This window comes from Saimiri boliviensis, chromosome 3 (assembly GCF_048565385.1).
Source record: "Saimiri boliviensis isolate mSaiBol1 chromosome 3, mSaiBol1.pri, whole genome shotgun sequence".
Classification (NCBI taxonomy): domain Eukaryota; kingdom Metazoa; phylum Chordata; class Mammalia; order Primates; family Cebidae; genus Saimiri; species Saimiri boliviensis.
In genome coordinates, this window is record NC_133451.1 from 180807755 (window position 1) to 180824567 (window position 16813).

The 16813-nt window shown below is 44.3% G+C and overlaps 1 protein-coding gene across 1 annotated transcript in view; it reads right to left on the minus strand.

Annotated features, from left to right (window-relative positions):
* The window catches only part of LOC101045676 (uncharacterized), a 41338-nt gene extending 30244 nt beyond the window's left edge, over positions 1–11094 (minus strand). Inside the window, 1 exon segment of the mRNA XM_074397011.1 lies at positions 10939–11094. The gene's annotated coding sequence lies outside the window, so the exon portion shown is untranslated.
* Positions 11095–16813: the final 5719 nt, after the last annotated feature.

Below are 16813 nucleotides of genomic sequence, written 5' to 3' on the forward strand. Positions count from 1 at the left end.
AGATGCAGAGAAGACCTTTGACAAAATTCAACAGCCTTTCATGCTAAAAACCCTCAATAAACTAGGTATTGACAGAACGTATGTCAAAAAAAATAAAAGCTATTTACAACAAACCAACAGCCAATATCATACTGAATGGGCAAAAACTGGAAGCATTCCCTTTGAAATCTGGCACTAGACAAGGATGCCCCTCCCTCACCACTCCTATTCAATATAGTATTGGAAGTTCTAGCCAGAGCAATCAGGCAAGAAAACAAAATAAAGGGTATTCAAATAGGAAAGGAGGAACTCAAACTGTCTCTGTTTGCAGACGACATGATTGTATATCTAGAAGACCCCATCGTCTCAGCCCAAAATCTCCTGAAACTGAAAAGCAACTTCAGCAAAGTCTCAGGATACAAAATCAATGTGCAAAAATCACAAGTATTCCTATACACCAATAACAGACTTAAAGAGAGCCAAATCAAGAATGAACTGCCATTCACAATTGCTACAAAGAGAATAAAATACCTAGGAATACAACTAACAAGGAACGTAAAGGACCTCTTCAAGGAGAACTACAAACCACTGCTCAACGAAATAACACAGGACACAAACACATGGAGAAACATTCCATGCTCATGGTTAGGAAGAATCAGTATCGTGAAAATGGCCATACTGCCCAAAGTAATTTACAGATTCAACGCTATCCCCATCAAGGTAACAATGACTTTCTTCACAGAAATGGAAAAAAACACCGTAAACTTCATATGGAACCAAAAGAGGGCCTGCATAGCCAAGTCAATTCTAAGCAAAAAGAACAAAGCTTGAGGCATCACACTACCAGACTTCAAGCTATACTACAAGTCTACAGTAATCAAAACAGCATGGCACAGGTACCAAAACGTAGATATAAACCAGTGGATCAGAAGAGGCCTCAGAGGCAACACCACATATCTACAACCATCTGATCTTTGACAAACCTGACAAAAACAAGCAATGGGGAAAGAATTCCCTGTTTAATAAATGATGTTGGGAAAACTGGCTAGCCATGTACAGAAAGCAGAAACTGGACCCCTTCCTGACACCTTACACTAAAATTAACTCCAGATGGATTAAAGACTTAAACATAAGACCCAACACCATAAAAACCCTAGAAGAAAATCTAGGCAAAACCATTCAGGACATAGGCGTAGGCAAGGACTTCATGACCAAAACGCCAAAAGCATTAGCAAAAAAAGCCAAAATAGACAAATGGGACCTAATCAAACTCCACAGCTTCCGCACAGCAAAAGAAACAGTCATTCAAGTGAATCAGCAACCAACAGAATGGGAAAAAATTTTTGCAATCTACCCATCTGACAAAGGGCTGATATCCATAATCTACAAAGAAGTAAAACAGATTTACAAGAAAAAAACAAAGAAGCCCATTCAAAAGTGGGTGAAGGACATGAACAGACACTTTAGAAAAGAAGACATACATGAAGCCAACAAACATGAAATAATGCTCATCATCACTGGTCATGAGAGAAATGTGAATCAAAACTACATTGAGATACCATCTCATGCCAGTTAGAATGGCGATCATTAACAAATCTGGAGACAACAGATGCTGGAGAGGATTTGGAGAAATAGGAACACTTTTACACTCTTGGTGGGAGTGTAAATTAGTTCAACCATTGTGGAAGACAGTGTGGCAATTCCTCAAGAACCTAAAAATAGAAATTCCATTTGACCCAGCAATCCCATTACTGGTTATATATCCAAAGGATTATAAATCATTCTACTATAAGGACACATGCACACGAATGTTCATTGCAGCACTGTTTACAATAGCAAAGACCTGGAACCAACCCAAATGCCCATCGATGATAGACTGGACAGGGAAAATGTGGCACATATACACCATGAAATATTAGGCAACCATCAAAAACAATGAGTTCGTGTCCTTTGTAGAGACATGAATGCACCTGGAAAACATCATTCTCAGCAAACTGACACAAGAGCAGAAAATCAAACACCGCGTGTTCTCACTCACAGGTGGGTGTTGAACAATGAGATCACATGGACACAGGGAGGAGAGCATCACACACTGTGGTATGTAGGGGAGAAGTAGGGGTGGGACAGCAGGGGGTGGGGAGTTGGGGAGAGATAGCATCGGGAGAAATGCCAGATATAGGTGATTGGGAGACAGGCAACAAATCACACTGCCATGTGTGTACCTATGCAATAATGTTGCATGTTCTTCACATGTACCCCAAAACCTAAAATGCAATTAAATAAATAAAATAAAGACCTCAATAAAAATAGGTCAGGTGCGGCGGTGGCTCACGGCTGTAATACCAGGACTTTGGGAGGCCCAGGCAGGCGGATCACCTAAGATCAGGAGTTACAAGACCAGCCTGGCCAATATGATGAAACCCCATCTCAAAATAGTATGTAAATAAATAAATAAACAATAAAAACATAAAATAAAAAGTAGACAAAAAATACGAAAAAGATGCTTTTTAGGCTGGGTGTGGTGGCTCACTCCTGTAATCCAAGCACTTTGGAAGCCAAGGCACGCAGATCACCTGAGATCGGGAGTACAAGCCTAGCCTGACCACATGGTTAAACCTCGTCTTTTAAAAAAAAGAAAAATGGGTGAAACCCCGTCTTAAAAAAAATAAATAAATAAAAGTAAAATAAAAATGCTTTCTAAAAGACATATGTGTGGCTAACAAGCATATAAAAAATGCTCATCAATAATCATTACAGAAATTCAAGGAAAAACCACAATGAAATATTATCTCTCACCAGTGAGAATGGCTAGTATTAGAAAGTCAAAGATAACAGATCCTGGCAAGTTTACACTGCTAGTGGGAGTGTAAGTTCAACAATTATGAAAAGCAATGTGACAATTCCTCACAGAACTAAAAAGAGAATTACCTTTTGACCCAGCAACCTCATAATTGGGCATATACAGAGTAAAATAAAAATTATTCTATTATAAAGACATATGCATCTTTATTACAGTACAATTCACAACAGCAAAGACAGGGAATAAACCTAAGTGTTTATCAACCGTATACTGGATAAAGAAAATATGGTATGGTTGGGCATGGTGGCTAACACCTGTAATCTCAGCACTTTGGGAGACTGGCAGGTAAATTGCCTGAGCTTAAAAGTTTGAGACCAGCCAGGGAAACATAGCAACACTCTGTTTCTCTCTTTTTTTTTTTTTTTTTTTTTTTTTTTGAGACGGAGTTTTGCTTTTGTTACCCAGGCTGGAGTGCAATGGCGCCATCTCACCACAACCTCCGCCTCCTGGGTTCAAGCAATTCTCCTGCCTCACCCTCTGGAGTAGCTGGAACTATAGGCACGTGCTACCATGCCCAGCTAATTTTTGTATTTTTAGTAGAGACGGGGTTTCACCATGTTGACCAGGATAGTCTCGATCTCTTGACCTCATGATCCACCCTCCTCGGCCTCCCAATGTCCTGGGATTATAGGCATGAGCCATCGCACCTGGCCGTAACACTGTGTTTCTACAAAAAATACCAAAAAAAAAAAAAAAAATTAGCCAGGCCTGCTGGTGTACACCTGTAGTCCCAGCTACTTGGGGAGCTAAAGCAGAAGATTGCTTGAGCCCGATAAGTTGAGGCTACAATGATCTGAGATAATGTCACTGTACTCCAGTCTGGGTAACAGAGTGAGACGCTGTCTTCAAAAATAAAATAAAAGGTTTAATAAAAATACGGTACATAAGGCCGGGCGCGGTGACTCAAGCCTGTAATCCCAGCACTTTGGGAGGCCAAAGCGGGTGGATCACAAAGAGATCGAGACCATCCTGGTCAACATGGTGAAACCCCGTCTCTACTAAAAATACAAAAAATTAGCTGGGTATGGTGGCGCGTACCTGTAATCCCAGCTACTCAGGAAGCTGAGGCAGGAGAATTGCCTGAACCCAGGAGGCGGAGGTTGTGGTGAGCCGAGATCGCACCATTGCACTCCAGTCTGGGTAACAACAGCGAAACTCTGTCTTAAAAAAATAATTAAAAAATAAAATAAAATATGGTATATAAATATCATAAAATACTGTGTGGTCATTAAAACATACAAATACACACAAGATCATATCCTTTGAAGCAACATGGATGAAGCTGGAAATCATTCTGAGAAAACTAATGCTGCAGCAGAAAACCAAATGTATGTAATTTCTAAGTAAGAGCTGAATAATAAGAACACAGGAGCCGGGCGCGGTGGCTCAAGCTTGTAATCCCAGCACTTTGGGAGGCCGAGGCGGGTGGATCACGAGGTCGAGAGATCGAGACCATCCTGGTCAACATGGTGAAACCCCGTCTCTACTAAAAGTGCAAAAAATTAGCTGGGCATGGTGGCACGTGCCTGTAATCCCAGCTACTCAGGAGGCTGAGACAGGAGAACTGCCTGAGCCCAGGAGGCGGAGGTTGCGGTGAGCCGAGATCGCGCCATTGCACTCCAGCCTGGGTAACAAGGGCGAAACTCCGTCTCAAAAAAAAAAAAACACAGGAAAATAGACACGAACAGACACTGAGGCCTAGTTGAGGTTGGAGAATGGGAGGACAGAGAAGATAAGAAAAAGGACCTGTTTGGTGCTATGCTTAGTACCTTAGTGACAAAATAATCTGCACACCATACCCCCATGACACAATTTTAGCTGTATAAAAAACTTACATATGGCCAGGAGTGGTGGCTCACACCTGTAATCCCAACACTTTGGGAGGCTGAGGTGGATGGATCACGAGGTCAGGAGTTTGACACCAGCCTGGCCAACATGGTGAAACCCAATCTCTACTGAAAATACCAAAATTAGCTGGGCTTGGTTGTGTGTGCCTGTAATCCCAGCTACTCAGGAAGTGAAGCAGGAGAACTGCTTGAACCCAGAAGGCGGAGTTTGCAGTGAGCTGAGATCATGCCACTGCACTCTAGTCTGGGTCACAGAGCAAGACTCTTGTCAAAAAAAAAAAACCTACACATATACCCCCGGGCCAAAAATGAAAGTTAAACAAATAAAAATCTATTGAGTGGGAGGCCGGGCGCGGTGGCTCAAGCCTGTAATCCCAGCACTTTGGGAGGCCGAGACGGGTGGATCACGAGGTCAAGAGATCGAGACCATCCTAGTCAACATGGTGAAACCCCGTCTCTACTAAAAAATACTAAAAATTAGCTGGGCATGGTGGCGTGTGCCTGTAATCCCAGCTACTCAGGAGGCTGAGGCAGGAGAATTGCCTGAACCCAGGAGGCGGAGGTTGCGGTGAGCCGAGATCGCGCCATTGCACTCCAGCCTGGGCAACAAGAGCGAAACTCCGTCTCAAAAAAAAAAAAAAAAAAAAAAAATCTATTGAGTGGGAAAGAGTGCAATATAGAAGAACGAACTGGTTTGTGCTACAGATAGCAGCTCAAGTGAAGGTACACTCTGTTGCATTTTTGTGTTTATGCAGGCAGATGAGATTAAGAACAGGTGGTCAAGAAGTCTCAGTTGGTAAGGAAAACAGGTTGCAGTTGCAAATTCAGTGTCTAGGGCTGGGGATATGCCAGGAGACTTGTAGACATTTTGTAGGTTTTTGCCAAAGAACACTAGAATCAAAAATGCTGTTGTAAAATTTCTCAGGGTGGTGTCTAGTCCTGGAAGAGGTGTGGACATGTTAATATCTAGTGGGTATGCCTGTGAGTGAGTGGGAATTCCATGGTGACAGCTGTGAGAAAGGGGGTCTGCTATCAGAGTTCCTTTCCTCTAAGTTTTTATCCTCTCTCACCTTGGAAGGAGACCTGGAATCACAAGACAATGGGCTGTGTGACAGTCTATGTGCAGGAGAGCAAAGACTTCCATTCCCAGACAACCAGTTTTATTCCAGCCAGGCCTCTGTGGTATCTTTTTTCTTGTACCAAATCTGTAGAGTTTGCTGAACACCAAGCCATTCCCAACATCAACTCATTGACTAACATTTGAATTTGAATTCTGACACCATCCAGAGTCAGAGCAGACCCTGATTCAGGGCTCAGTCTCACAACATTGTCCCAATGCCAGATCCCAGTCACAATCCCCATAAGGACTATCTATGCTTCTGAGCTACTCTGTAAAAACTGTGGACTCCTGTAACCTCCCTCTAGTTTCATAATCTGATAAACTACTAACACAACTCAGCAAAACACTGTATTATAAAAAATACAATCCACAGAAAGTCAAATGTAAGAAATTTGGCCTGGCATGGTGGCTCACGCCTGTAATGCCAGCATTTTGGAAGGCCAAGGTAGGTGAATCACCTGAAATCACTAGTTCAAGACCAGCCTGACCAACATGGAGAAACTCTGGCTCTACTAAAAATACAAAAAAATAGCCAGGCATGGTGGTGCATACCTATAATCTCAGCTACTAGGGAGACTGAGGTAGAAGAATCGCTTGAACCCGGGGGAGAAAATTAAGAGAGAAGAGAGAAGAGAGAAGGGAGAAAGGAGGAAGGAGAAAGGAGATAGGAGGAATGAGGGAGGGAGGGAGGGAGGGAGGGATGGAGGAAGGAAGGAAGGAAGGAAGGAAGGAAGGAAGGAAGGAAGGAAGGAAGGAAGGAAGGAAGGAGAGAGACAAAGAAAAAAATGGGGGAAGATGAAGCACATAGATAATCCTGATAAATAGTTGTGATTAATAAAATTCTCTATCCTTTGTGTTCTCCAAAAACAGTCTATGGAAAGAAACACGCTTTCCATTATAATTTAGTTGGTGCTCTTATCTTGCCTATTACAGAGCCACACATAGACTGCACATTTTCTTTTTGTTCTCATTTTTAAAAAATCAGCTGAGGTCAGGTGCGGTGGCTCATGCCCGTAATCCCAACACTTTTGGAGGCCACGGCGGGTGGATCACAAGGTCAAGAGATCAAGACCATCCTGGCCAACATGGTGAAACCCTGTCTTTAGTAAAATACAAAAATTAGCTGGAAGTGGTGGTACATGCCTGTAGCCCCAACTACTTGGGAGGCTGAGGCAGGAGAATTGCTTAAACCCAAGAGGCAGATGTTGCAGTGAGCCGATATCACGCCACTGCACTCTAGCCTGGAGCCTAGCAACAGAGCAAGACTCTCTCAAAAATAAAAATAAAAATAAAAAAATAAAAAATTAAGCTGAATTTTTCTTCAGTGGTCAAAATAAAATACTTTTTAATCAAACTTAAGTTTATCTCCTGCCTACAGGCTCCTGCACATTGAGCTACACTCCATCTGAGTCCAAATACAACCCCATTTTATATCCTTCTTAAGGACATGCTGATTTCAGGGTAAAATATTAATCTAGAATCTGAGTTTTTCACCTCCTATTTGCTATTTCCCTTCCACCTTCTTTCTAATCTTGTTTGTTCCTTCCTATTAAAGAAGACCCTTGTCTGTCTGAACTTCATAATTTTTACAGATCTTATAGTAGGTATTTACTCCTGTTGCAATGCTCCTTTGGGATTTATTTATTTATTATTAATTTTTTTTTTTTTTTGAGACAGAGTCTCATTCTGTCGCCAGCCTAGAGTGCGGTGTGTGATCTCAGCTCACTGAAACCTCCTCCTCCCAAATTCAAGCAATTCTCCTGCTTCAGCCTCCCTAGTAGTTGGGATTACTGGTATGTGCCACCACACCCAGCTATTTTGTTGTATTTTTAATAGAGACGTGGTTTCACCATGTTGGCCAGGATGATCTCCATCTTTCAACCTTTTGACCTGCCGGCCTCGGCCTTCCAAAGTGCTGGGATTAAAGGTGTGAGCCACCACGCCAGGTCTTTTTTTCTCTTTTTTCTGAGATGAAATCTCACTCTGTCACCAGGCTAGAGCACAATGGTGTGTCCTTGGCTCACTGCAACCTCCGCCTCCCAGGTTTAAGCAATTCTCCTGCCTCAGTCTCCCAAGTAGCTGGGACTACAGGTGCGTGCCACCACACCTGGCTAATTTTTGTATTTTTAGTAAGTCGAAGTTTATCATGTTTGCCAGGCTGGTCTTGAACCCTTGACCTCATGATCCACTTGCCTTGGTTTCCCAAAGTGTTGGGATGACAGGCATGAGCCACCACACCCAGCTGGAATTTATTTTTTTTACATAACTCTAACTTTGCTTTATTTTAAACAGTCTAGAAACTGCTTCAAAACAACAACAACTTCACCTTCACAAAAATACTATCAGTTCTTTTCCTTCTTAACCTTAACTGCATTTTCCTGTGGGTCCCCAGCTTTACAGCGTTCTGTAGTTTCTCTTCCACGGCTGGGGTGAGTAGGATGGGACATCTGCAAGGGAGGCTCTTCAGAAAACAATTAATTGGGCTGTTAATAACCTTCTTTTGGAAGTTCGCCTTCGCTTGGAGGTATTAGGCTCAAGCTCTGAATTCCATGTCAGAGTTACTTAAGCTGGTTTCCGAAACTACATGTGTGAAAAATTAAACAATGTTATTCAAACACAATGTTCATCTAAAGGGACAAAATTATAAGGTGCTTAAATTTTACACCTCAATGAGAAAAGCAAAAATATTCCTTTTAGACAATATATGTCTTGTTATATTTTTCCATTAAAAATCATGTAGTAAACAATTAGTCATATGGGAACATTTCTAGGAGGTACTAAGTTTTATCTCATAAATTTTTTTTTTTTTTTTAAAGATGGGGTTTCATCATGATGGCCAGGCTGGTCTTGAACTCCTGACCTCCGGTGACCCACCCACCTCGGCCTCTCAAAGTGCTAAGATTACAGGTGTGAGCCACTGCCGGCTTATCTCATAAATTTTAGCATGAAACTCACAAGTCCAGATAACAGGATACAGAACACAGATACTCACTGTCACAAATTTACCCTGCAAAAAGAGGAAGTGATATTTTTCGTTTTGTTTTGTTTTTGAGACGGAGTGTCGCTCTCGTTACCCAGGCTGGAGTGCAATGGCGCGATCTCGGCTCACCGCAACCTCCGCCTCCTGGGTTCAAGCAATTCTCCTGCCTCAGCCTCCTGAGTTGCTGGGATTACAGGCACGTGCCACCATGCCCAGCTAATTTTTTGTATTTTTAGTAGAGACGGGGTTTCACCACGTTGCCCAGGATGGTCTCGATCTCTCGACCTTGTGATCCACCCACCTTGGCCTCCCAAAGTGCTGGGATTACAGGCTTGAGCCACCGCGCCCGGCCGGAAGTGATATTTTTATGACGACATAACTCACCAATTATCTACCAAATTATCATGTGGAAAATTTTTTTTTTTTTTTTTGAGAAGGAGTTTCACATTTTCACCCAGGCTAGAGTGAAGTGGCACAATCTCAGCTCACTGCAAACTGCGCCCCCTTGGGTTCAAGCGATTCTCCTGCCTCAGCCTCCCCAGTAACTGGGATTATAGAGGCCCACCACCACACCCGGCTAGTTTTAGTATTTTTAGTAGAGACTGGGTTTCGCCACATTGGCCAGGCTGGTCTCAAACTCCCACCTCCGGTGATCCACCAGCCTCGGGCTCTCAAAGTGCTAGGATTACAGGCTGTGAGCTACTGTGCCTGACCGGAAAGGTACTTATTTTCTACAGCCAAAATGCAAGAGAGATTTTCCCTATTGTTTTTCTTGGTAGCATTTTAAAATCAGCCTCGGAATTCTACTTGAAATCACTCAGTCATAAAAGATACACCTGAAAAAAATTCCTATTTGGGAAATAAAAAGGTAAATAATTTTTAAGAAATGAAGAACATGATTATTTTTTGAAATGCACACCTTTATGCCCTTTGTAAGTATTATAAGTATTTTCTTACCTTTTAAACTCTATGGATAAAATGCGATTTACACTTAAAAAAACTAAAGTCGGCCTGGCACTGTAGCTCACACCTGTAATCCCAACACTTTGGGAGGTGAGCAGATCACAAGGTCAGGAGATGGAGAACATCTTGGCCGACACGGTGAAACCCCGACTCTACTAAAAATACAAAAATTAACCCGACGTGGTAGCGCATGCCTGTAGTACCAGCTACTCTGAAGGGTTGAGGCAGGATAATCGCTTGAACCTGGGAGCAAAGGTTGCAGTCAACCGAGCGCTACTGCACTCCAGCCTGGGCGACGAGAGTGAAACTCTGTCTCAAAAAAAAAAAAAAAGAAAAGAAAAATTAAAGAAATTACTACATTGGGGAAACAAATTCAGGCTTAACCAACGATAAACTTCCAAGCTCTGATTTCAAAACCAGGAAATTTGTACGCTCAAGGTGAAAATTTATTTAAAAACTACATAAATGGGCCGGGCGTGGTAGCTCACGCCTGTAATCCAAGCACTTTGGAGGCCAAGGCGGGCGGATCACCTGAGGTCGGGAGTTCAAGACCAGCCTGAGCAACATGGTGAAACCCGTCTTAAAAAAAAAAAAAAAAAGTTTTTTTACATAAATTGACCTAACTGATTAATGAATTTGGTTTGCTTAGTTCCTTTTTTCTTTTTTATTCGCTCCCCACCCCCACCGAATTTGGTTATTTTTATCATGCATCTTTCCTCCAAGATTCTTCCATGGACCACAAACTACAACCCACAGCTGGGAGCTCTACAATTTCTGAACCAGTCCTTGTTTAAATTCTTAAGTATTTTCGCAACAATTCCCATACATTTTTAATAGGAGAAAAGAGAAACTGAGAACCCCATAAACCAAACCCAAGTATCTTCCCATTCATGACCCGCACCTCGAGTCAGGATTCTCCCCTGATGACCCTCCCGCTGTCCCTGGGAGAGAATCTGGAAGAGACGCGGCGCTGCGGATGCAAAACCGCCCAGAGAGGCTCCGGCCAGGGCACAGTCCCTGCCCAGCCGCCATCTTTTTGCTGAAGGGGACCGAGGTCGAGCTGGGCAAGGAGAGCCGGGGAACAGACTGCGGGGCTGACCTGGGGGAGGCCTGCGTTCGCCACAGCCGCTTCCCACCGGTTCCAGCGTGCCCCTTCCCCTCTCCCGGGAGGTCGAACAAGTACTCCTACCATTTCTAGGTATCCGGAGGTCCTGACGTCTTAGCTGTGGACCGCCAGTACCCGCAGGTGACAGGGCCACAGAGACTGCGCCTCTAGCAGCAGAGGAAACAGAAGAGCAAAAACCAGATCCAAAACTTCGGCTCCGGCAAGAGACAAAGCCCGGGCCAAATCCCCAAAGCCGCCCTTTCCGCTCCTGCTGCTGCCTGATTGGTTCCCAGGGACGCGTCGCTGATTGGAGAAGCTTTAAGACCCTGCCCCGCCCCAGGGTGCTGAGTGACAGAAGACAAGACCAAATGATGGCTGAATTAAGAAAGAGTGACAGCTGAAGGTGCAGCCTTTTGAGGCAGGACTTCCTCCCTGGGCTGAGCCCCGAGCACCCCAGAGGGTGTTTGCCTTTAGCCTTGTGTGTAACGTCTCCTGTATTTGTAAATACAACATATGGTTGCTCACACGTGAAAAGAATAGAATAACAATTATTTTTAGATTTCAGCTTTTATAATCTTCCTGGCTTCTGGTCCATTGAGCAGGCAGCCTGAGATTGTTTTGTTTTGTTTTCGTTGCGACAGTCTTGCTCTGTTGCCCAGGCTGGAGTATGATGGCGCCACCTCGGCTTACCGCAACCTCTGCCTCCCGGGTTCCAGTTATTCTTCTGCGGAGTAGCAGGGATTACAGAAATGGACCATCATGCCCAGCTAATTTTTTTGCATTTTAGTAAAGATGGGGTTAGATGATGTTGCCCGGGCTGGTCTCCAACTCCTGACTGTAAGGTCTGACCTCGCCCCCATGAACGGCATGGTAATCTCTGTGACCTGCACCTACACCCTGGATGAGTTTCTGAAAGAACCGATCAACCTCTGCGGTGCCTAACTAACTTGAGACATTCTTCTATTTTTTATTCAGGCCTCAACTGACAAGGCCATTAGAATTTGTAACCGACCTTGGCCAACCTCATGAGGCCACACTCTACGACACCCTCCCACCTTGCAGAAAACCCACCTTAAACTTAACTTTTGTAATTTTCCACTGCCTCTCCCACAACCTATAAAGCCAACCCCTATCCCACCACCCTTTGCTGACTTAATTTGCAACCTTAGCCCACTTGCACCCAGGTGAATAAACAGCCATGTTACTCACACAAAGCCTGTTGGGGGTCTCTTCATTCAGAGCGAGCAAGTTTACAATGACCTCAGGTAATTCACCCATCTTGGCCTCCCAAAGTGCTGGGATTACAGACGTGAGTCACTACACCCCGATAACTTGATACTTTATTGTATTTTATTAATTTATTTTTTGATACGGAGTCTCTGTCACCCAGGGTGGAGTGCAGTGGTGTTATTGTAGCTCACTGCAACCTCCACCTCCTGGATTCAAGCAATTCTCTGCCTCAGCCTCCCTGGGAATACAGGCAGTCATCACCAGGCCCGGCCACTTTTTGTATTTTTAATAGAGATGGGGTTTCACTGTCTTGGCCAGGCTGGTCTCAAACTCCTGACCTTGTGATTCACCTGCCTCCGCCTCCCAAAGTCCTGGGATAACATTTATGAGCCACTACACCTGGCCAACCTGAATTTTTTTTTTTAGACAGAGGCTCACTTTGTCACCCAGGCTGGAGTGCAGTGGCACAATGTCAGCTCACCTCAACTTCCACCTCCTGGGTTCAAGTGACCTTCCTGCCTCAGTCTCCCGAGTAGCTGGGGTTACAGGCGTGCGCCACCATGCCCAGCTAATTTTTTTTGTTTTTTAGTAGAAACAGAGGTTTTTGTGGGTTTTTGTTTTGTTTTGTTTTGTTTTGTTTTTGGGACGGAGTTTAACTCTTGTTACCCAGGCTGGGGTGCAATGGTGCGATCTCTGCTCACCGCAACCTCTGCCTGCTGGGTTCAGGCAATTCTCCTGCCTCAGCCTCCTGAGTAGCTGGGATTACAGGCGTGCCACCATGCCCAGCTAATTTTTTGTATTTTTAGTAGAGATGGGGTTTCACCATGTTGACCACGATGGTCTCGATCTCTTGACCTTGTGATCCACCCGCCTTGGCCTCCCAAAGTGCTGGGAATACAGGCGTGAGCCACCGCACCCGGCTCAGAAACGGAGTTTTATCATATTGGATAGGCTGGTCTCAAACTTCTGACCTTGTGATCTGCCTGCCTCGGCCTCGAAGTGCTGGGATTACAAGCATGAGCCAGCCCAACCTAAGATTCTTAAAAGTACATAATCCTTCAAAATAAAATGTGAGCCACATGTAAATTTTAAATTTCCTACTAGCCAAACATTAAAAACAAGAAACACACCAGGCACAGTGGCTCATGCCTGTAATCCCAGCACTTTGGGAGGCTAGGCAGGCAAGATAATGAGGTTAGGAGATTAAGACCATCCTGGCCATGGTGAAACCCAGTCTCTACTAAAATACAAAAACTAGCCTAGGGTGGTGGCACATTCTTGTAATCCCAGCTACTCAGGAGGCTGAGGCAAGAGGATTGCTTGAATCCGGGAGGCCAAGGTTGCAGTGAGCAGAGATCCTGCCATTGCACTCCAGTCTAAGCAACAGAATGAGACTCTGTCTCAAAAAAAAGAAAAAGAAAAAAAAAATTACATCAGCAGTCTACAATAATTTATTGTAATAATCATAATTATGAGTAACTAACATACACTTAGATGTATTAGATGTTTGAAATTACTTACAATTTTTAACTATTAATAGTATATTATGTAAATGTGAGTTAAGAAGTTCCAACAGTGCTGGGTGCGGTGGCTCATGCCTGTAATCCTAGCACTTTGGGAGGCCGAGGTGGGTGGATCACCTGAGGTCAGGAGTTCAAGGCAAGCCTGGCCATCATGGTGAAACCCCACCTTTAAAAAAAAAAAGAAAGAAAGAAAAGAAAGTAAGAAAGTCCAACATTATTTTATTGTATTATTATTTACTTTTTTTTTTAGATGGAGTCTATCTCTGTTGCCCAAGTTTGAGTGCAGTGGCACTGTTGTAGTAAACCCCAAGTGTGTCTTCAAAGAAACAGTATGTCAGTATGTTCAGCTCTCTTATTCTTTAAATCTCTATTTTAAAGTTTAACTTCCTTGTAATTCCAGTAAACAACCTTCTCCACTGGTTCATGAGTAGTTCACATCTGTTCCCCCAGCCCCCGGCTCCATCCTGACTCATCCCACTCACCTGATAACCCCTAGCTACTTTATCTGACATGCCCTTAAATCATTCTTCCCACCAAAATACCCACTCTGCCACTCCAGCTTGGACCCATGCTCTTTTTAAAATAGTCAATCGGGATTAGTCTAGCTTGCGCAGTCTAACCTTAGCCAATATGGGACGACCCCCTGTCAGGCATAAGTACCCCTGTCCCGCCTTGTCCAAATGTGCGGCAGTTATCATTGCTCCATCCTTGCGCCCTGCACCCTTTTATAGAAATAAACTGCCTTGCTGAGAGGACATATCTTTGAGTGCTATTCCCTTTGTGGCATCAAAATTTTACTTATAACAGCGCAATCTCGGCTAACTGCAGCCTTTGCCTCCCTGGTTCAAGTGATTCTCCCGCCTCAGCTTCCCAAGTAGCTGGGACTACAGACACACACAAACACACCTGGTTATTTTTTTTTCTCTGGTAGAGACAGGGTTTTGCCACGTTGGTCAGGCTAGTCTTGGACTCCTTACCGCGAGTGATCTGCCTGCTTTGGCCTCCCAAAGTGCTATGATAACAGGCATGAGTCACCACACCTGACCCAAACATCATTTTTAATTTGACAATGCTTCCCATCTAATTCAACATATCAAATACATTTATTTATTATACATTTAGATGCTGCATTGGCCCTCTGTAGCATCCAAACCTTAGGGGTCAAAAACAAAAGGCAACTTATTTTTTTTGCAACTGACTCTCACTCTGTCTCCAAGTCAGAGGTGCAGTGGTGTAATTTTCAGCTCACTGCAGCCTCCGCCTCCTGAGCTCAAGCTGTTCTCCTGCCGCAGCCTCCCAAGTAGCTGGGAGTAGAAGCGCCCACCACCAACCCCGGCTAATTTTTGTATTTTTAGTAGCGACAAGGTTTCACATGTTGGCCAGGCTGGTTTTAAACTCCTGATCTTAAATAATCTGCCCAACTTGGTTTCCCAAAGTACTGGGATTACAGGTGTGAACCACTGTGCCCGGTCTTTTTTTTTTTTTTTTTTTTTTTTTTGCAATAGACTTTCCCTGTTTTGCACATGCTAGAGTGCGGTTGAACAGTCTCAGCTCACTATAAACACTGTTCACTGCCTGGGTTCAAGTGATTCTCCTGCCTCAGCCTCCTGAGTATCTGGGACTGCAGGCGTCTGCCTCTACACCTGGCTAATTTTTTGTAGTTTTAGTAGAGACAGGTTTTCACTATGTTGGCCAGGCTGGTCTTGAACTTCTGACCTTGTGATCCGCCTGCCTCAGCCTCCCAAAGTTCTGGGATTACAGGTGTAAACCACATCATGCAGCAAAAGAAGACAATTTTTAAGCTGAAATTTGATATCGGGAAGTCTGTCAAATACATCAAAGGGTTAAAAATATTTTTTGGACCAGGCATGTTGGCTCACCCCTGTAATCCCAGCACTTTGGGAGGCCGAGGCGGGCAGATAAGGAGGTCAGAAGATCTAGACCATCCTGGCTAACATGATGAAAGCCTATCTCTATTAAAAATACAAAAAATTGCCGGGCACGGTGGCTCAAGCCTGTAATCCCAGCACTTTGGGAGGCCGAGGCGGGTGGATCACGAGGTCGAGAGATCGAGACCATCCTGGCCAACATGTGAAACCCCGTCTCTACTAAAAATACAAAAAAACTAGCTGGGCGTGGTGGCGCGGGCCTGTAATCCCAGCTACTCAGGAGGCTGAGGCAGGAGAATTGCCTGAGCCCAGGAGGCGGAGGTTGCGGTGAGCCGAGATCGCGCCATTGCACTCCAGCCTGGGTAACAAGAGCGAAACTCCGTCTCAAAAGAAAAAAAAAAAAAATACAAAAAATTAGCCAGGCATGGTGGTGGGCACCTTTAGTCCCAGCTACTTGGGAGGCTAAGGCAGGAGAATCACTTAAACCCAAAAGGCAGAGGTTGCAGTGAGCCGAGATCACACCACTGCACTCCAGCCTGGGTGACAGAGTGAGACTCTGTCTCAAAAAAAAAAAAAACTTTTTGACAGCCAGGCATGGTGGCTCACACCTGTAATCCTAGCAATTTGGGAGGCTGAGGTGGTCAGATCACCTGAGTGTTGGGGACAAGATGTGAAGCCTGACCCCTTTCCCAGCTCTGATTGCTCTGCAACTGCATTCCTGAACCCCTACCTAGGCGCCACACCAAGGCTGCCAGATGTGTGGCAATTATGCAAAGCCTGATTACAGCCATCTGGGCAGCTCAAGGGAGAACAGAAAAAACATGTTGGTTATCCATACTTGTAAATTTCTGTTTGACACGTATCTGTAAAAAATCCTGGTTTCTGTCTTTTTTTTTTTAAAGACTGCCATTACAATGCCGGGCACGGTGGCTCAAGCCTGTAATCCCAGCACTTTGGGAGGCCGAGGCGGGTTTATCACGAGGTTGAGAGATCGAGACCATCCTGGTCAACATGGTGAAACCCCGTCTCTACTAAAAATACAAAAAATTAGTTGGGCATGGTGGCACGTGCCTGTAATCCCAGCTACTCAGGAGGCTGAGGCAGGAGAATTGCCTGAACCCAGGAGGCGGAGGTTGCGGTGAGCCGAGATAGCGCCATTGCACTCCAGCCTGGGTAACAAGAGCGAAACTCCGTCTCAAAAAAAAAAAAAAAAAAACACTGCCATTACAAAAGTCACAGGATGATGTACTGTAGGTCTGTTACAAGTTAACAAACTATCTCTGTGCCTGTTACCAATGAATAGATTATGCCCCTCTC